This window comes from Odocoileus virginianus, chromosome 1, assembly GCF_023699985.2.
Source record: "Odocoileus virginianus isolate 20LAN1187 ecotype Illinois chromosome 1, Ovbor_1.2, whole genome shotgun sequence".
NCBI lineage: Eukaryota > Metazoa > Chordata > Mammalia > Artiodactyla > Cervidae > Odocoileus > Odocoileus virginianus.
This window is the reverse complement of record NC_069674.1, coordinates 93,875,398-93,888,955: the sequence shown is the minus strand read 5'-3', so window position 1 is coordinate 93,888,955 and position 13,558 is coordinate 93,875,398. Positions and strand designations below refer to the sequence as shown.

The 13,558-nt window shown below is 36.0% G+C and overlaps 1 pseudogene; it reads left to right on the top strand.

Moving 5' to 3' along the window:
* Nucleotides 1–1,626: 1,626 nt before the first annotated feature.
* Nucleotides 1,627–10,105, top strand: LOC110122587 (AP-1 complex subunit sigma-2-like; annotated as a pseudogene).
* The last annotated feature ends 3,453 nt before the right edge of the window (nucleotides 10,106–13,558 follow it).

Sequence of the window (13,558 nt, the reverse complement as noted above, 5' to 3'; positions counted from 1 at the left end):
AGTTCCAATGGTGAGCAGCAGAAATGTATTAAAGTGTTTCTCAAAAAAAGCTGGAGAGGGGGTGTTTTATTCGATGACCATCACGAAAGCAGATGCTAATAAATTAGAAGGTGTGACAATACAGGAAACGGTCCAGAAAATTGTGCTATGCAGCAGCGTTCTAGATCATGTTATAATTCAGTTTCCCTATTAATAAATGTTATGATCCTACATTTTACCTAGTAAGCCTGTCAGTAGGCTACATTTCTCCTGTATAGTGGTAGTGACTTTACTGCACATTGCATTATCTTGTTATTAGGGATATCACAAATATCAGCATAAAAGTTTGTTATTTTAATAACATACAATAAATTTTGAATACAATAAGCACTATGAAAATCACTTTTTAGTCTGTGGTTTCACTGAAGCTTACAGTACATAATGCTACAGAAATTCTCCAAGGTATTTTTCGAAGACTGCCAAGAATAAATGCATAGTCTCTATTGTTTACCATTCTACAGGCAGCTAGATCTTGGAGTGTGATATTGGCTTTTCACTGTTGCTCAAACCAACAGTATCCCACTTGTATATGATAAAACATCAGGAAAACAATAGTCTTTCAACAAATTATAACTAAACATAAATGTTCCTGAGCCATCTTTCTGCATAAGGATTTGTTATTTTAACATAGTAGAGCCAAATGAGGAATCTTGACCAGAAGACTACAAAATAATACTTGTTTGAAGAACAATGGTAAATTTTTTGGATTACAAAGAGTAGAATTTCCCATTGTAATTATTGTTTCAGTCTCATTTATCACTGGTGCTTCTATAAGTCCTAGCAAAAGTTATATACATACATAGTCTTGCCTTAAATATTAGCAAAAGATTTTGGGTAGGGATAAAAATATACTATTTACAACAAATTAAATTATTATTGATGTGTTTAAATAATTAAAATCAAGGCTTTATAAAGCAATTTTGTAAAGTAATTTTCTACTATACTTTATTACACTTTTGGCAGTGCCAACACCTAAAATATTTAAGGTGATAAAACAAAGGTTTTTGTCTATTTTATTTCCTCTGAAAAGTAGATAAGTACCCAATTAAAGAGGTAGCATCCAGCTTCACTGATTGTATATCTATGCTTTAGAAGCAAAACCACTATCTAGTAGTTTCTACCATAACTTAAAATGTGACTAATCATAGCCATGTACAAAAAATTCTATGAGAAGTGATTAGTAATTCTAGGTCCATGGAAATCATGCTAATGTGGAGAATTACGGTTAGTCCAAAGGGTTGTATCCATTCCCACAGACACTAAGATCATCAACACATTTCATATGTGCTCTGTTGAATAACTCTGGCCAACTTCACAGATGAGCCAGTAACTAGATGGGCATGAAAATCTGAAGCAAAATGAGACAATGGTGTACATCATTTAATCATTTAAAATGGTCCCTGTTCAAAGTAAAGAAAAAAAAAAAGATCTAGTGAAGCCAAAGGGTAAGGTGCCATCTGGCTCTAGAGATGACAGATCTACTGGAAAAAAATATGAAAACTGAAATTGAGGCAGAAATTATTATATATATATATATATATATATATATATATATATATTTATATGGTCCAGAAAAATAAAACTTAGATGATGCATGTGATAAAATTATTATAAGATGTAGTCATGATTGTGCTAAGTAGCTTCCATCATGTCTGACTCTTTGCAAGCCTAATAAACTGCTGCCCACCAGGCTCCTCTATCCATTGGATTTTCTAGGCAAGAGTGCTGGACTGGATTGCCATTTTCTACTCCAGGGCATTTTTCCCAACCCATGGATTGAACCCTCATCTCTTACCTCTCCTGTATAGTCAGGCAGGTTCTTTACCACTAGTGTCACCTGGAAGTCTAACATGTAGTCATGTTCCTTTATAAATAATTTGGCCCCTAAAGTAGAATTCTACTTAAATAATCAATCAAATGATTTGAAAAGAATCTACACTAAAGATTAATGTAATATAATAAATATCTTATCAATATATAATAGTATAGTATATATACATATATATTGGATGAGTCTAGTGGCATACTAAGACCAAGAAAAATAATGCTAAGAAATTTAAATTAAAAACAACATATAAATTAACAAATTTTTTTCTCTTTTGCAATAAAGTTATTTCTACAGTTCAAATTTTTTATTAGCAAATCTCAAGGAACTGCAAGATGTTTTGCATCAAGTAATTGTAACCACACAATTGTACTCAACCCACAGGCTGGTAAAGTAATGCTTAAAATTCTCCAAGCCAGGCTTCAGCAATACACGAACTGTGAACTTCCAGATGTTCAAGCTGATTTTAGAAAAGGCAGATTGATCTTTTAGAAAAGATCAAATTGCCAACACCCTATGGATCATCGAAAAACAAGAGTTCCAGAAAAACATCTATTTCTGCTTTATTGACCATGCCAAAGTCTTTGACTGCATAGATCACAGTAAACTGTGGAAAATTCTGAAAGAGATGGGCATACCAGACCACCTGACCTGCCTCTTGAGAAACCCGTATGCAGGTCAGGAAGCAACAGTTAGAATGGACATGGAACACAGACTGGTTCCAAACAGGGAAAGGAGTACGTCAAGGCTGTATATTGTCACCCTGCTTATTTAATGTATATGCAGAGTACATCATGAGGAACACTGGGCTGGAGGAAGCACAAGCTGGAATCAAGATTGCTGGGAGAAATATCAATAAACTCAGATATGCAAATGACACCACCCTTATGGCAGAAAGTGAAGAAGAACTAAAGAGCCTCTTGATGAAAGTGAAAGAGGAGAGTGAAAAAGTTGGCTTAAAGCTCAACATTCAGAAAACTAAGATCATGGCATCTGGTCCCATCACTTCATGGCAGATAGATGGGGAAATAGTGGAAACAGTGGCTGACTTTATTTTTCTGGGCTCCAAAATCACTGCAGATGGTGATTGCAGCAATGAAATTAAAAAATGCTTACTCCTTGGAAAGAAAGTTATGACCAACCTAGACAGCATATTAAAAAGCAGAAAAAATTTAAAAATAAATAAATAAATAAAATAAAAAGCAGAGACATTACTTTGCCAACAAAGTTCTGTCTAGTCAAGGCTATGGTTTTTCCAGTGGTCATGTATGGATGTGAGAGTTGGAGTATAAAGAAAGCTGAGCACCAGAGAATTGATGCTTTTGAACTGTGGTGTTGGAGAAAACTCCTGAGAGTCCCTTGAGTTGCAAGGAGATCCAACCAGTCCATCCTAAGAGAAATCAGTCCTGGGTGTTCATTGGAAGGACTGATGTTGAAGCTGAAATTGCAATACTTTGGCCACCTGATGCGAAGAGCTGACTGATTGGAAAAGACCCTGATGCTGGGAAAGATTGAGGGCAGGAGAGAAGGGGACAACAGAGGATGAGATGGTTGAATGGCATCATCGACTTGATGGACATGGGTTTGGGTAGACTCCAGGAATTGGTGATGGACAGGGAGGCCTGGTGTGCTGCGGTTCATGGGGTTGCAAAGTTGGACACGACTGAACCAGTGAACTGAACTGAACAGAACTGAATTGTTCCAAGAGATATTGTACCACATACCGGGGCATGGTACTTTTTTAACTGGGTAGTTTTCATCATAATACCCTTTGTGGTCACTGTTTGAATCGTAGTAGTATAAAACTTCTCATCACTTTTTAATATTAAGTTGAGGAGAATATAAACAACTGGAGATAAAATATAACCAAATATATTATCTGAATTAGAGTTGCACTACCACAGCAAAGACAGTATTTCTCTGGCAAAATAGTGCATGTGTTAAACTAAAATATATTTTGCTTTCAAAAAAAATCTGCCCTGTTCTGCCCTAATGAAACTTAGCCAGTTTGTATTACATTCTGTGAATTTACCCTGAAGTGTGCAGATACATCATCTGGCCCACAGGAGAAGTGTTAAAGCAGTATTGGGAAATCACAGAACATAATTGCTAATCTTCACTTCTTTTAAAAGAATCTTTTGCTTAATACTGATTGAAAGGAATTCTCAGAAGGTACTAAATTTCATAGACTACTGCAAAAGGTAACCACTTATATTGCTTCTGAATATAGTTGAAATTTCCAACGAGTGGCGGTGTCATTTTGTGAAAACTTACTTTAGATGTCTGTTTATTGCATTGTCAATTAAATTTCTGTCCTTCAGTCTCTAAATCTCATTACCTCATTTATGGAAAGAAATAAAATCCAAACAAACAATTAGAGTTGGAAGGCAAATTATTGCTGCATCAGAGGAATACACTCCCTCGAACAACAATCATCCATACTTTTGGGACGTCCTTGAGTACACATTCAAGAATGGCCTCTTCAGTTTTAATGACACATTCAGGAAAATTTAGTTTTTATAATAACTTTGCCTTCTTTGGGAGAAATTATAGGTAGACATACAGAAATGCAAGTGTCTGTGTATTCCTATATAGGGAGAATGGAGAGAAAGAGAGCAAACATACGTAATGTGAGCCCCACTGGCCTCTTAAAGTGGAACTAGATACTGAAATACTTCAATTCTAAGGATATGGTATGTAATGTCAAAACATTCACTGGTAATGGAGCTCTAACCATCATGGTATATTAAAAAACACTGGTATTTCATGTAAACTAAGACCTTTTCCAAAAAAAAAAAAAAACAAAAACACTGGTATGTATTTACTAAACAAGAAAAATATGAGAAGGTATTAATTAGGGATAAACTAAATACATTATGATAATCGGGGAAAAGAAAACAGTATTGCAGAGCAGAGTCTGCAAAAACTATCCAATCTAAATATGATTTGAAACCTTGGCACTTTTAATAAACTAAACAAAGATGCTTTGTGCCTTTCTGTACCAAAATCTGACTCGGAAAGAGGAGTCTGATTGGAAAAATCTGAATATATGTTAAAACTATTTGCTATGAAAGCAGTAACTAAACTGAAGTGTGAAGTGTGGACATTAAAAAAAAAAAAAAGAAAAGGAAAAGTAACTCTAGCAAAGTTGTTTTCAGAGATATTTATATTTCACTTACATTATATGGCCTATGGACACTTCATATTTCCACTTCCAGTAAAAGCTGTTACCTCAGAAATGACAACCCACTGCAACATACTTGCCTGGGAAATTCCAGGGTCAGAGGAGAATGCCAGGCTAAAGTCCATGGAGTTGCAAAAGAGTCATAAATGACTTAGCAACTAATCAACAAGAACAATTTGATTGTTATTTGTAAATATGGTCTCAGTGGAGATATTTACTGAAATTGCTTTCACAATTTAGAAATTCCACTATCTCATTTATTAGCCAGAAGCTAACATCATCTTGATTCGTTTATTCACTGTTCAATAAATATATTTGGGATATGTATATGTATTCCACTCTAATCATAGGTATAAAAAGTGTACTTATGGTTGATGCAGTCCCCGTTTTCAAAGACTTTACTGTTTTGGGAAAACAGATAAACCCATAAAAAGCATTAGTGAAGTTCTCTGACAATTAGTTTTTGGAACAAATGCAAAAGTAGGAAGGATTATACACTTAGGAGACAGAAAAAGTTTATTCTAGATGAAAGGACTTAGTTTAAGATCTGAATGATATAAAAGGAGAGGCATTATATACATAAGAAAGAACTTTTGCAAATGTACTAAGAGAGGTTATTCACAAATTTCATTTTCTCTAGCATTAGGACATGATAGAATTTTGAAAGGTCACATAACCAGAACTGATTTTGAAATTCAAGCTCACAAAACTTTTTGAAGTTTTAGGTAATCATTTTTTCTGGCATTTACCTACCTGGCACATACAAATGAAATTCAATACTACCTACTACATTAAATAACACCATAAATTCCTTGAATAGGTCTTTCCATATTCACGTCCACTTTTTTTAGTCACTTACCACAATTTTATCCTTTCCAGAAATATTTAAAGGAATTCAAATTTGCAACCTCAATCTTAAGTTTGTAATAGTGTGTGTTGCAATAAATCTGTAAATTATAGATTTACTAGATTTCCTGGTGGGAATATTAAGCTTACCACTAAAAAGAATTGATTATTTCCATCAAACGTCTTTAGAAATATGCATACCATAAGTGCACAGATTAATGCTTTTCATTAACAATCTATGTAATTACTACTGAGATCAGTAAATAGAATATTACCTGCATACTGGAGGTATTTCATAATTCATTCCAGGTACTGCTCCTCCCCTCCTCTCCAAAGTAATCAATTAACTTGAGATGAATTCCAATTGTTCCACATTCTTACCAACACTTGATAATGGAATCTTTTTAATTCTAGCAATCTGTTACTTAATGATATCTGATATTCATGTGTGTCTATATTCCTCTTATGACTAAATAGATAATGAAAATCATTTCATATGCTTCCTGGTTACTTGAAATTCCAGTTCAAATCTTCTGCCCACATTATCTGTATTTTAATTAATTTATTTTTATTCAAGGATTAATCAGTTTAAATATGGGGTAAATATTGATATATTAAGGCTTAAATTTACCATCTCATAAATTTTTTTATTATCCATACGCTCTGTTTCCCTCCCTCCCTTCCTTCTTTCTTTCTCTTTCTCTCTCTCTCTCTTTCTTTTTGGTAGGTCAGGGGTAAATAATTGGATACACCCTAGTCTATGCCTCAGATTGCTCACAATTTGCTTTGCATTCTTCATATTATTTCTCTATCACTTAATTCTGAATATTTCCTAATAACCTATATTTTAATAACTTTATCTTCAATCCTCTGTCTATTGAGTACTAAATTTTAGTTTTATTTTTATTTCTATAGTGTATGACCTTGGATAAGGTAAAGGATCTTAAAGAGTACACAAAAAGCTAAGTACTTGATGAATTAGATATGAAAAACAATCTCAAAATCTATTTGTTTTCAGTTCACTATTATCTTCAATTATAAAAAAACAAGAATTTCTCTGCTTTATACTCAGAAGTTTCATAAACATACTAATTTTATTATACAGCTGAAAATTACAAATACTACTTGTAGTAGACATTATAAATATCTACCCAACATTCATTACAAGCATGCGGGGCAGAGAGATCAAGTTAACTGACCCACAGACAACTAGAAATTTACACGTCATGTGTGTGTGTGCACGCTCAGTTATGTCTTACTCTTTTGCAACCTCATGGACTATAGTCCACCAGGCTCCTCTGTCCATGGGATTATCTTGGCAAGAACACTGGAGTGGGTTGTCATTTCTTCCTCCCAGGGATCTTCCCAACCCAGGGATCAAAGCCATGTGTCCTATGGCTCCTGCATTGGCAAGTGGATTCTTAACCACTGAACTACCTGGGAAGCCCTTACGAGTCATGATTTGAACCCAAATTTCTTTGACTACTAAACTCAGAGTCCCAATGCTGGTGCTAGATTGATATAAAATTCAGACATAAAATTGTTCAACTGGAAGCCAATTTTGATACATACACCATCATTTAATAAAGGGCAAAGCTATGATGTATGGTTCTCCGGCATAGTAATTTTTTCCAGTAGTACAGAGTAATAGAATTATTAAATGAAGTTTCCCCATCAACTGTTTGGAGGCATTTAAACAATATCTAGTGACAGCTGAGAAAGGACACTGGCACAGTTTAAAGAATTCTAGTTTGGTAATATGGAAAGCAGAATTATAAATATTTGTGATAATTTTTCCTCATATTAAAATTTTTATAATCTCTGGAGCAAGTGATACAGGAATAATTTTATAATTCAGATTGGGAAAGGATTTACATATTTTGGGTTTTGCCTCTGGCTGAAGTCCTCCTTACAGTAGTGATATTTGAACAGTCTATATAGAAGAGGTATAGTTTTCTCTCTTTGCAATCAGAAACTCTGCTTATTGGCTTTTCTTCAGTCAGTCCTTAACAATAATGCCAAAAGTAAAGGTTTAAGAAGCATTTGTTTTCTGGCATTTCTGAAATGAATACCTTGAATAATACCTTTTCTCTCATTCTCAGAATAAACCAAAATATAGAAAATTAGCTTCCCCAAGAAGTAGCCGCATTTCAAAAAGCCTTTTTAGGATTGAGTAACCTGTGGTTGATGAAGTGGAAGTGTACCTTCAATGCCACCACTTATTTCTAAAAAGGATTCCGTCAAGAGTCAACAAAAGTGCCACTGAATAACTTCATTTGAAATTATAACCACTGTTCCTTCACCAAATTAAAAAAAAAAAAAAAAAAGGAAAAAGAAAGTGCCTAAAGGGGAGTGAGCAAATTTAGCTATTATAGGAAAGAAAAGGAAATGTAACAACTGGTATCCAACCTGTTTGGCCAAGCTAAAGAAGTCATTCAAAGAAAATGAGTACTTGTAGCAAGCAGAGTTCAACTCTTTTAACCAGGCTCTGGACTGCACGCTGTCACTGCGGAGGAGAAACAAAATGATGCACCGGCTGTTTCTGTGCAGGTCATATTAATTTAAAGCCTGAGAACCTGAGGCACTTGAGGAAGAAGGACTTTTCTATGTGAACAAGTAGCAGTGACCATCATGTTACCCCCAGTCTGTCTCTCTGTCTCTTTGTCTCTGTCTCTCTCTCTCTCTCTCACTTGCTCTCAGCAGTGCCCCACCCCATGCCACTCAGGTACCACACCTGAGTTCAGCATTTCCCTGGAAAGGGCATGGGAGTTGGGCTCAAGTAAAGTACCAACAGTCAGAACCTCGCCACCTGAAGGGTTTGAATTCTCTGATAAAGTGGATAACCACTTTTGATCTGACCAAAAGCAAAAATAGTCAATATATCCTTCATGCAAAGTTAAGCTCATTTCATTTTAATGTCTTTTCCTGGCAACTGCCTCTTTCTTTCTTCTGGTGTTCAGGTGAATGACCAGAAAGCCAGCCCAAATACCAATGTTTTGACCACTTCTTCTTTAATTTCTAAAGGCTGCATATGGCAGCCCAGCCACCTCAGATGTCCTGCACTTCATGGAATGCAAACAAATGTATATAGGGATCAGAAATCTACTTTAAATGAATAAAGAAAATGATATAAGCTAGGGAGTGAGTGAGGAGTTCTAGTCACTTGGACATGGCGCGCTCCATAATTAGTCAACTGTGATTTTTAAACATGCTCTGCACCACTTGGCCAACTGTGCTTTATGCAATGAGCTCCAAGTTTCAGCTGTAAATATTTACCCAATATTCTTTAACTCAGATTCCTTAGAGAATGAAGCTAATTGGCCAAGAATGGATTATGACAGGGAACCCATTGAGTCACACGCCTATTCTCATCCAGTCAATCAGCACAGAAGGTCATGGTCACATATTTAACATACCAACTTATTTCATTGCACATCCAATTGGCTAAGGGCTATTCCTTCAGGCCAGCAATGGGAGCGCCAGGCGTTCTAATAGCTGACCTCTCCAACAGTACAAGGGTCTTTCCCAAAGGCTTAGAAACACAGTCATCTAAAAATACAAGAGACGTTAAGAACGCTGCATTTCCTAAAAACTGTCTATAAAGCGACAGCAGAACAGCTTCTCTTCCTCCGCTCAGTGACAGGGGCTGCCCCTCAAATCGCCGCGGCCGCCAGCAGTTTACGTTGCTCTTTAGTCGCCAGGGAAAGCTTCGACTGCAGAGATGGTGTGTCCCATTATCAACGAGAAGAAAAAGATCACAAGAGATCTTCTTCAAACCGTTTTAGCACGGAAACCTAAAATGTGCCGCTTCCTTGAGTAGAGAAATCTGAAGATTGTTTACAAAAGATATGCCAGTCTGTATTTTTGCTGTGCTATTGAGGATCAGGACAATGAACTAATTACCCTGGAAATAGTTCATTGTTATGTGGAATTACTTGACAAGTATTTTGGCAGTGTTTGTGAACTTGATACCATTCTTGATTTTGAAAAGGCTTATTTTATTTTGGATGAGTTTCTTTTGGGAGGAGAAGTTCAGGAAATATCCAAGAAGAATGTTCTTAAAGCAATTCAGCAGACTGATCTACTGCAGGAGGAAGCTGAAACCCCACGTAGTGTTCTTGAAGAAACTGGACTGACATAATTCTCCTCCCCTGGTGATGACTTCCTGTGGCATTTCACATACTGTAGATGGTCACTGCCTTCATGCCCATGTTAGCCAATCGTGTAAGATGATTTCTTGTCAGTATTACTGTTCTGCCAAGCTGCTTCATTCAGGCCTACACAATTTTTATTAACTAACTTAACTAAAGGGAACTTTGGTTAAACAAGTGATAACAAGGGACTTAAGTATGAAATAGAATTAATGCACCCCAAAAAAATTTACTTTTTCTGGCTATTTTGAAGTTTATAGGTCTGTTTCTCTTCAACAGGTTATCATCATTACCTCGATTATGTGTATCTATGAGCATGACACAATCTGGCAATATACATTTATTATTCTCCTTGGTCAAAAAAATCATGTAAAACCTGGTTTTATGAAACCAAAGACCACTGCATTTCAGTATATATGCAAATAAAGGGAATTGTCATGTCACATATCAAATGAATGAAAATTTCACTCTATGTTAAAACTTAAATTATACCAAAGACCTTTATTAGAAAGTAAACACCTTAAAACAAAGGGAATACACAGAAGACTAATGGAATGATGCTGTTTTACAAATAAAAAATATTTCATAGGCATTCCAAACCTGGGACGAGGAACAGACATCAGCTGTTTCATAATAACAAACATGCTATTTTTAAGGCCAAGCAACATTTGACTCCTCAGATAAATTGTTTGTGGTCATAATCATTTAGTCACTTAGTTGGATTGTTTTTGATGCCTCCCAAATAAAATGGAAAGGTTGACTTACCAGGACTTCTTAATAACAGTATCTTATGGAAAATGTGTTGCTCTTTTCACAAAGTGTTGAATAAATCATTGTTTAAAGCACGAATATTCCTTCTGGGGTGCTTGTTACAGCCAAGTTTATTTTACTCCCCTATTGCTTCCCTCCACTTAGAAGTGCAGCAAACTTTAGGGCAGCTTCCTTCCCTTCCATGGCACTGCCTAATATTGGAAGTCCTAAATATAAAAACAGACACTACCTCTCATGAAAGTGTGAGTTGAATGAAGTAAAATGGCATTAGTGGGTGCTATATTTTTTAAGGATCTTCAGTTGTTTCAATGTCATTTTTATACATACTTCTACGTATGCAAATGTCTTCACAGTTTACACTTTTCATTTGTATCTGCTGGGCTGGATTAAGCTTTGTTGAGATTGTGACCAATATTCAGGCCACATGAGCACTGTCTTACCACATTGCCAATTAGTTGTAATAAATGTTCAATGTACACACACAAAAATTAATAATCTATAAAGTATTGTCCTATAAGATATTTAACTATTAAAAGGTTTTCTGGATTTGGGAACTTTATGAAATACTGAACAGGTTTATTTATTTAATCATATCTGATTCTTTAGAGCCTTTAGTATATTTACATACACTGTGACTTTCTTAAAAATGAATTAATGTTAAGTCACCTCAGTCATGTCCAACTCTTTGTGACCCTGTGGACTATAGCTTGCCAGACTCCTCTATCCATGGGGTTTTCCAGGTAAGAATACTGGATTGGGTTGCCATTTCCTCCTCCAGGGGCTCTTCCCAACGCAGGGATCAAACTCGTATCTCTTATATCTCTTGCATTTGCAGGCAGACTCTTTACCACTAGCGCCAGTATTTATATTTCTCAAAGTTTTATTTTGTTGATTTATTATGTTTTGCTTGTTCTTTTCATTAAAACACCCTTCTATTATACGCATTTCTTAGTATACCTAAAACTTGTGTGTGAGACATACTGATCTAAAATCATTTTATAGATGAGAAAATGAAACTACTATAAATCTTTGGTGAATATTCTTCTAAGCATCTACTATATGCCAAAAATTTTACTAAAAAATAGACAAAGCCCAAACTTGTGATCTCTCTAGGCAGGATGAAAATAAGGATTGTGTGGTATTAGATATCGTACGTATAAGTCCTACTAGCTTTATGATTTCAATGAAAGTTGGTCGAGTAAATTTTAAACGAATGAAGAAGCAGTTTTTAATCCTGGCTATGAATCAGTTATCTCTCTCATAGGTATGTTTAAAAATGAATAACAAAACAAAACTCTTATAAGCTTAGGCACACTCCAAAGTGACTAAGCATAATTTCTGGGTTAATGACTGCCAGATTGCCAATATTTAGCAAAGTCTGTTCACCCCCAGCAGCAGCACCTTCCAGTCTCTGACACCACCCCAGCCCTGGATGCAGCTACTCCTCCTCTCAGGCCTCACTCAGTAGGGATCCTTGGGTTTTATTGGCTCATGTGCATTATAGAGGACTATCTTCCCATCTCAAGGTCCTTAACCAGGTCTGTGAAGTCCCCTTTCCATATACGATAACACAGTCACAGTCTGGGGTTAGGGTGTAAATATCTCCCAGACCCCAACTCAGTTCACCACAGTTCCTTTGATCAGATCAGAGATGTCCCCTTCTTATCTTTGGCCACTAAGACTTTTATTCAAAATAAGCTTTGAATCTTAAAAATAATTTTACTGCATCTAGTGAAATGATCATTTAATTTTCTCCCTCATTTTGTAAACAGGGTATAGTACACTGCTTGATTTATGAATGTTAAACTGACTGTGTTTCTGGCTCAGTTTGCCTGAGATGATCACCATTCTGGGCTTGGGGCTCATCCTCACATTAACCATTGATTATTTTCACATTGGGCTTCTCTGGTGGCTCAGCAGTAAAGAATCTGCCTGCCAATGCCGGAGATACGGGTTTGATCCCTGGGCTGGGAAGAGCCCCTGGAGAAGGAAATGGCAACCCACTTTAGTATTCTTGCCTAGGAAGTCCAATGGACAGGAGCCTGACGGGCTACATTCCATGGGTTCGCAAAGAGTCAGGCACAACTGAGTGACTAAACAAAAACAAACTACAATAGGCAGTTCTAATATCTAGTCAAGATTGAGAATCAATAATTTAAAAATATGCAATTTATTAGTGGCATAGGCAGCATTAGAACTGAGGATACTTGCCATCCAATCTAATAAGTTGTCTGCTACACTGAAGTCAAATAGGGACAATATTGAGGCTAAAATATATGTACAGAGAATGGCAGAGATACATCCAAGGACCCATGGCAAGGAACTGAGACTGAATACAACCTTAGGGAATTAAAGGAAGGGCAGACCGTCTAGGAAGACTCACTAGCAGAATGTAAGAGAACAGGATGTTCAACCAAATGAAACATATAGCCAGGGAACCAAAGCAGAAAAAGGCTGAACTGAGAAGCATGTTTGACCCCAGGAAAAGGTTAACAAAACAACCTAGTTGTTGGGGGAAGAAACACATTATTACCAACTTTTATTGACACTGTAGAGTATATTTGTTCTATGTACTTTATACGGAGTATTTCATTTAATTCTCAGAGCATTACTATGAAGTGGGAGTCATTATAATCCCTATTTTGGAGAACAGAAAAATATAGCTGAAAGGTTAAGAAAGTCCATAAGATTATCAACCTAGTAAATATAGAGCTAGAACTCTATCCAGAGCAGCCTGAAATT